Source organism: Symphalangus syndactylus, chromosome 19, assembly GCF_028878055.3.
Source record: "Symphalangus syndactylus isolate Jambi chromosome 19, NHGRI_mSymSyn1-v2.1_pri, whole genome shotgun sequence".
Taxonomy (NCBI): Eukaryota; Metazoa; Chordata; class Mammalia; order Primates; family Hylobatidae; genus Symphalangus; species Symphalangus syndactylus.
The window spans coordinates 70,879,736-70,888,357 of NC_072434.2; the positions used below are offsets into that span (position 1 = coordinate 70,879,736).

General features: G+C 43.1%; 1 pseudogene; it reads right to left on the reverse strand.

Moving 5' to 3' along the window:
• Positions 1-416: 416 nt before the first annotated feature.
• On the reverse strand, positions 417-2,335 carry LOC129458281 (signal peptidase complex subunit 3-like; annotated as a pseudogene).
• Between the last annotated feature and the right edge of the window lie 6,287 nt (positions 2,336-8,622).

The following is an 8,622-nucleotide window of genomic DNA, read 5'->3' on the forward strand; positions in this document are numbered from 1 at the left end:
TATGGGGAAACCCCATCTCTACTAAAAATACAAAAATTAGCTGGCTGTGGTGGTGCATGCCTGTAGTCCCAGCTACTCGGGAGGCTGAGGCACGAGAATAGCTTAAGCCTGGGAGGCGGAGGTTGCAGTGAGTCGAGATTGCCCCACTGCACTCCAGCCTGGGTGACACAGCAAGACACTGTTTCAAAAAAAAAAAAAAAATTAGCCAGTGTGGTGGCCTGTGCCTGTAATCCCAGCTACTTGGGGGGCTGAGGCAGGAGAATCGCTCCAACCTGGGAAGTAGAGGCTGCAGAGGGCCAAGAGGGCACTGCATCCAGCCTGGGTGACAGAGCGAGATTTTGTCTCAATAAAAAATAATAATAATAAAAAAAATACATTGTTTCAAACTTAGAATAATTTAATATTCTCTTTATTATTTCATATGTATCTGGAAATGGAATAGATACATGTTCTCATCCTGTCCTGAGGCAGCGTTCCAGCAACTGGTACACGGTTCCCAGATAGAGTCAAAGTGACGTTTCTCTTGCAACCATTTCCATTGTCAAAAAAAATTTTGTTTTCATATATTTCAAGAGTAGCTTCAGATTAATACCTCTCAGAACAATCTCGTCCTAAAGGCCAACTTGGTTTAGAGCCGTTAACTGCAAATAATTTCCAGGAGACACTGACAACCAACATAAGGGTAACGCAGGTAAATAACATATAGGCACATTTCAGTTCCACGGATTTCACTTTCCCATTTTAAGTCTATCACTTTATACCTTCAGTATTAACATTAAAATAGAACCTAAGAAGATTTCTGTTTGAGCAACGTTCTATATAAATATCTCCACCTCTACCTCACTTGTAATCAGACTAGATTAATTCACTTTCAATTATAATAACTGATAACTTTAATAGATTTTGAATCTAATAGTTTAACAGCTTTTAATTATAAAACTTATTCTCAATTATAATTTATAATTTTTTAAATTTAATTTTTTTTGAGACAGGGTCTTGCTCTGTCACCCAGGTTGGAGTGCAATGGCACCATCACAACTTACGGCAGCCTCAACCTCCTGGACTCAATCAATTCTCCTACCTCAGCCTCACCAGTAGCTGAGACTACAACTGTATGTCATCATATCTGACTAATTTTTAAAATTTTTTGTAGAGACAAGGTCTCACTATGTTGCCCAGGCTGGCCTTGGACTTCTGGGCTCAAGAGATCCTCCCAACTCAGTCTCCCAAAGTGCTGGTGTTACGGGCATTAGCCACTGCACCTGGCGTGTAATTTACAATTAAAAAGACTAGTTCACTCAAACCTGTAATCCTAGCACTTTGGGAGGCTGAGGTGGGCGGATCACGAGGTCAGGAGTTTGAGACCATCCTGGCCAACATAGTGAAACCCTGTCTCTACTAAAAAATACAAAAAAATTAGCAGGGCATGGTGGCGGGCACCTGTAGTCCCAGCTACTCGGGAGGCTGAGGCAGGAGGATGGCGTGAACCCGGGAGGCGGAGCTTGCAGTGAGCCGAGATGGTGCCACTGCACTCCAGCCTGGGCAACAGAGCCAGACTCTGTCTCAAAAAAAAAAAAGACTAGTTCAAGTACTTAGGTTGATGAATCCCGTACAACTCCAAAACAAAGGAAAATTATTTTCAATAGGCAGAGATATAATTAATTGCAGATACTTGGCTTACTAAGACTACTAAAACAGCTCATGCCATGTATTTAAAAACAAAAACAAAAACAAAACATGCCTGAGGCAAGGAGATTGAGGCTGCAGTGAGCTGTGATTGCCCCAGCCTGGGTGACAGAGTGAGACACTCTCTCTTAAAAACAGAAAAAAAAATATGAGAAAAAAGAAGTTGTACTGAGATGGATTTTAAAATAATCTCACAAAATAGAAAAATTATTAATAATCTTTACAGCTTTTGATTACATATCTTCATAATGATAATTTTAATCACAGGTCTCAAATTTTGTTGCAAATATATTGCCATTAGGTCTCTAATCATAGATTATCTTTTGTTGAATATTCTGCTGATAAATAAACAACTGCTTAACATTCCAATCAAATGTATCCTCACAATTAACTACAAGACTGGTGCCACTACTGGGAAATGAGCTGAGTTAATCAGCAGTTACATCAAATGTAATGAATCCCAAATCACTTCTTTCTCTCGGTCCGTTGAAGTCATCTACGTTTTTCAGCTTGATCGGCGAGTCCTTGCCACCAAACCGGGATGCTTCCGTCTTTGAAGGCAGTGGTGACGGTGAAAGCAGCTAAATATTAGCGCCACCATCAGGCTGAAAAGCGGCAGAGAGTTCACCTGCGACACCACCGCGTTCATCTCCCACGACCCTGTGTCCACATGCACGCTTGGGCTCCTGTTTCAGGAGTGTATCACATATCTTTAAATATTGTTGTCCAGGAGGAAGCTCTGGCCCTTGTATTACACATTCTGGACATTAAAAATAATAATTATACAGTTAAAAAAAAAATATTGTTATGCTACTTTACATATCATGTGAGAACCTTTTAATAATGCAACTCCATTTTCCCTTTGGAATCTTTGTGCTATTGTTTTAAGACATTTCATTTCCATTTCCATTAGAAAGTCCAAAATATATTTTTATATTTGCTTTAAATGGTCAATTATCTTTTTAGAGAAATTTTTTTAAATGAAAAAAGTATTTTATATTTACCATGTATTTACATCTCTTTTTTTCTTTCTTTTCTTTTTTTTTTTTTTTGAGATGGAGTCTTGCTCTGTCACCCAGGCTGGAGTGCAGTGGCACAATCTCGGCTCACTGCAAGCTCTGCCTCCTGGGTTCATGCCATTCTCTTGCCTCAGCCTCCCGGGTAGCTGGGACTACAGGCACCCGCCACCACACCTGGCTAATTTTTTGTTTTTGGTAGAGACGGGGTTTCACCGTGTTAGCCAGGATGTCTCGATCTCCTGACCTCGTGATCCGCCCGCTTTGGCCTCCCAAAGTGCTGGGACTACAGGCGTGAACCACTGCGCCAGGCCACATCTCGTTATTTCTTTGTGTAGATCTCATTTTTCTATCTGTCACCCAGGCTGGAGTGCAGTGACACAATCATGGCTCACTGAAACCCCAAACTCCTGGGCTCAAGCAATCCCTCTATCTGTAGCTTCCTGAGTAGCTAGGACTAAAGGTGTGTGCCACCATACCCAGCTAATTTTTCTCTATTTTTGGTAGAGATTGTGTCTTGCTAGTTGCCCAGGCTTGTCTTGAACTCCTGGCCTGAGGCAATCCTCTCCCTACGGCTTCTCAAAATGCTGGGATTGACTGGGCGCAGTGGCTCACGCCTGTAATCCCAGCACTTTGGAAGGCCGACGGGGGCAGATCACTTGAGGTCAGGAGTTCAAGACCAGCCTGGCCAACATGGCGAAACCCCATCTCTATTAATATTAAAAAATATTTAAAAAACAAGGCAACAACAAAAAGCCCAAAGTGCTGGGATTACATGCATGAGCCACCGTGCCCAGCCAAAAAAATATTCCTTATAATGCAGTTCTCTGGAAATGACCTCACAGCTTTTATTTATCTGAAAAGGTCTTTCTTTTCTTTTCTTTCTTTCTTTTTTTTTTTTTTTTTTTTGAGATGGAATCTTGCGCTGTCATCCAGGCTGGAGTGCAATGGCATGATCTCAACTCACCGCAACCTCTGCCTCCCAGGTTCAAGTAATTCTATTCTCCTGCCTCAGCCTCCCCAGTAGCTGGGATTACAGGCGTGCGCCACCACACCTGGCTAACTTTTGTATTTTTAGCAGAGACGGGGTTTCACCATTGTTGGCCAGGCTGGTCTCAAACTCCTGACCTCAAGCAATCCGCCCACCTTGGCCTCCCAAAGTGCCGGGATTACAGGCGTGAGCCACTGCACCCGGCCACAACATTGGTACTTTTGATATTTGTCATTTTTTTTTTTTCTTCACACTCACGGACTCAGGTCACAACTTTTGACATTTGGATTGACAAAGGCTTGGCACTTGTTGACATGTCTTTGTTGTGGAGGCCTTTCCTGTGCACTGCAGGATGTTTAACAGCATCCCTGCTGCTATGGTCTGAATGTTTGTGTCTCTCCCAAATTAATATGTTGAAGTCTAACACTAATAGTATTAGAGGAGGTGGGGCATTTGGGATTGGTGTCCTTATGAAAAAGGCCCCAGAGAGCTGCCTTGTCCCCTTTCGCCATGTGAGAAAGCAGCGAGGACACATTCTCTAAACCAGGAAGCGGGCTCTCATCAGACACCAAATCTGCCAGTGCCTTGATCTAGGTCCTCCCAGCCTCCAGAACTGTGAGAAATACATTTCTGTTATTTATAAACCACCCAGTGTTTTGTTACAGCTACACAAATGGACTAAGACACCTGGCCTCTACCTTCTAGACAATGGTAGCATCTTCCCAGTCATGACAATATAAATTGTCTCCAGATATAGCAAAATATCCTCTGGGGAGTAAACTCACCCCTGGTTGAGAACTGCTGTTCTAGGTCTCTTTTAGTTCTACTCCTAAGGTGTAACCCTTCACGGATCTTTACCACGTATCCTGAGTGTTTAATCAGGTCTCTTCTCTCAGAGTTGGAACTCAAACATACCCCAGTAGTGTGTGGGCTCTGGGAACTGTCCAACTTACATTTCCCCGTGGTGAATTTTTTGCTTGGCTTTGTGGAGTTTCCTGTTACAGATACAGCTTAATATTTAGCACAAGACTCCAGGGCACTGTTATGCAGATTTCCTGGACTCTTTCTCTGCTCTTTTCTCTGCGTTACTTTGCCTTGCAAATTCCAGCCACCTTAGCCTCCTGAAACCAATCTCTGTCCTTCAACTTGGTGAAACGACTATATTCTGTTTAGGTTCCCTCTTCTTGCACCACAGCAGTCTAGGAAGTATCTCTAGGCAGACAGCCTAGGTCATTTTTGGACTCATTCCATTTATTTTCCTTCTCACATTCTTGAATTGCCTATAGTACATGTATGAACATTTATAGTACGTGTATGAACATTTGTTTCATATACTTTGCCCAGTTTCCTTATAGCAGGAGGGCATGCATGGTACTTGGTACTCTGTCAGGGCTGGAAACAGAAGTCTCCCTCAATAATTACATTTTTAAACATTTCATCTACTAACATGCCCTGTTGATGTTGGTCTTCCTTCCTGTCACTCTTTACTACTTATCTTTTCTAAACACATAATTACTGAGTAGGCCAAGAAAGACATTTCAAGTAAATGCTACTTTGTTTTCTTTGAGAGTACCTTTTCTAAAATGCGTCAGATCTCTATTTTGCTTTTGGGCAATCACATTCATCCTTGGGTAAAAACTGACGATATCCATTATTCGCTGTACACCCAAGGCAGATACACTTGCATTTCAAATTAGAGGTAAGCAGAATGGTCCTCTGTTCTTTGATATAGGAAAATGATGGGCCAGGAAAATGATTAGCCAGGTTTGATGGCTCTCGCCTCTAATCCCAGCACTTTAGGAGGCTGAGGCAAGAGGATCACTTGCATCCAGGAGTTTGAGACCAGCCTGGGCAACAAAGTGAGACCTTGTCTCTACAAAAATTAGCCAGGGGTGGTGTTTGTACCTGTAGTCCCAGCTACTTGGGACACTGAACTGGGAAGATCACTTGAGCCCAGGAGGCGGGGGCTGCATTGAGCCATGATCATGCCACTGCACTCCAGCCTGGGTGACAGAGCAAGAGCCTGTCTCAAAAAAAAAAAAAAAAAAAGAGACTTAAGATTGAGATAGACCCCATCCCCTTCCACCGTTTGAGGACATAACAAGAAGGTGGCGTCTATGAAACAGGAGACAGGCCCTCACTAGATACTGAACCCACTGCATCTTAATCTTGGTCTTCTCAGCTCCAGAACTGTGAGAAATAAATGTCTGTTGTTTATCAGCTACCAAGTCCACGGTATTCTGTTATAGCAGTCCAGACGGATGAAGACGATAATAGTAGTAGTTAACATTTACAGACTACCCACCACACACCAGTCACTAGTTAACACTTTACCTACATATCTCTCAGTTATCCTCACAACCTTTTGAGAGGGCCAGCCTTATTATCTCCATTTTACAAATGTACCAAGAGTTGAAACAACTTTCCAGGGTCACACGGCCAGCAAGCAGCAGTCAGGTGGCTCATGTTCCTCACCATGGCATGGCTATGACAGCTCCACTGTCTCTACAACGTGGGCACCAAGCTTTACAAAGGCTCTCTCTTTCAGCGAAGCTTCTACATGGTGCCCGTGTATTAATTAAAAAATGTAAAAGTCCCTAACATTGAAATGAGTGACGTAAGAATTGTATTAGTCACTCTCGAGCTTTTTCATACATTTTTCTGTTTGAATGGAATAATTTGCATTTTTTATAATGGAAAACAATTAGTCACACATCAAATTCTACTGCATCACTAATACACATGTCTCGCGAGCATAATACTAGGAATTATTTGGCCTGCCACGGCTGCCAGAGATCTACAATTAAGAATTCACCCACCATGTTGTCTTTAAGTCTCATTGCATTTCCTATGCCCAGATAAATCCTCTGTCCCTGCCTTGGCCTCCAAGAGTGCTCACACTGCCACGCCTGGCACTTTTTTTTTTTTTTTTTTGAGACTTGGTCTTGTTCTGTCACCCAGGCTGGAGTGAAGTGATGCAATCATGGCTCACTGTAGCCTCAACCTCCTGGGCTCAAGTGATCTCCCTCTTCAGCATTCCAAGTAGCTGGGACTACAGGCAACTGCCACCACAATGACTATTTGTTGTGGAGATGGGGTTTCATCATGTTGCCCTGGCTGGTCTTGAACCACTGCCTTGACCTCCCTAAGTGCTGGGATCACAGGTGCATGCCACTACGCCTGGCTAATTTTTAATTTTTTGTAGAGATGGGGTCTTGCCATGTTGCCTAGGCTGGTCTTGAACTTCTGGGTTCATGCAATCGTACAGGCATGAATCACTGCACCCAGCTGGGAAATCTTTCTAAAGTCCTTTATGTATTGAGAATTCTTCACTGTATCAGTTATACCTTGTGTTGTAAATAACAGAATCCCCTCACTTGAATAGATTTGGTTTCAGGTAATGAGAATCCTGGAGGAGGACATCTTCAGGTTGGTGGATGTGCAGTTTGGGGAGGCTACCAGGGACCTAGGTGTACTCTCTCCTTACTCTCCCTTCCGCCAGCACATCAGCTTGTCCTCGGTAAAGCTCTTCTCAGGGCACTGATGGTAATGACACATCTAGGAATGCCGATATCAGCATGCCCTTATTGTACCATCTTAGCTCACTGGAGCCTAGACCTCCTGGGCTCAAGCAATCCTCCCATCTCAGCCTCCCGAGTAGCTGGGGTCACAGGCACATGCCACCATGCTCAGCTAGTTTTTTAATTTTTTTTGTTGCTGTTGTTGTAGAGACAAGGTCTCACTAGATTGCTCAGGCTGGTTTTGAATGCCTGGGCTCAAGTAATTCTCCTGCCACAGCCTTCCAAACTGCTGGGATTACAGGCATGATGAGCCACCACACCTGGCTACATGCACTTTTTTAACTAATGCACTAGTAAGGGTGATGGGACAACCATGATTGATTTAGATCAGAGGTGTCAAGTTAGCAACCAAGTGCCGGGGGTATGTGGAATCACCTGGGTAGCTTCAAAAACCACTGATGCTTGAGTGTCCATGCCCTCATCATCCATTTTCATTGGTGATACGGTTTGGCTGTGTCCCCACCCAAATCTCATCTTGAATTCCCACATGTTGTGGGAGGAACTTGGTGGGAGGTAATTGAATCATCGGGGCAGGTCTTTCCTGTGCTGTTCTCATAATAGTGAATAAGTCTCACAAGATCTGATGGTTTAAAAAATGGGAGTTTCTCTGCACAAGCTCTCTCTTATTTACTGCCATCCATGTAAGACGTGACTTGCTCCTCCTTGCCTTCCACCATGATTGTGAGGCTTCCCCAGCCATGTAGAACTCTAAGTCCAACTAAACCTCTTTCTTTTGTAAATTATCCAGTCTTGAGTATGTCTTTATCAGCAGCATGAACATGGACTAATACAGTAAATCGGTACCCATAGAGTGGGGTGCTGCTGGAAAGATATCTGAAAATGTGGAAGTGACTTTGGAAATGGGCAACAGGCAGAGGTGGGAACAGTTGGAGAGCTCAGAAGACAGGAAAATGTGGGAAAGTTTAGAACTCCCTTTAGTTTACACTTGTTGAATGACTTTGACCAAACCGATAATGATATGGACAATAAAATCTAGGCTGAGGTGGTCTCAGATAAAGATGAAGAACTTGCTGGGGACTGGAAAAAAGGTGACTCTTGTTATGTTTTAGCAAAGAGGCTGGCAGCATTTTGCCTCTGCCCTAGAGATTTGTGGAAGTTTGAACTTGAGAGAGATGATTTAGGGTAGCTGGTGGAAGAAATTTCTAAGCAGCAAAGCATTCAAGAGGTGACTTGGGTGCTGTTAAAGGCATTCAGTTTTATAAGGGAAGCAGAGCATAAAAGTTCAGAAAATTTGCAGCCTGACAATGTGATAGAAAAGAAAATCCAATTTTCTGAGGAGAAATTCAAGATGGCTACAAAAATTTGCAAAAGTAACAAGGAGCCAAAT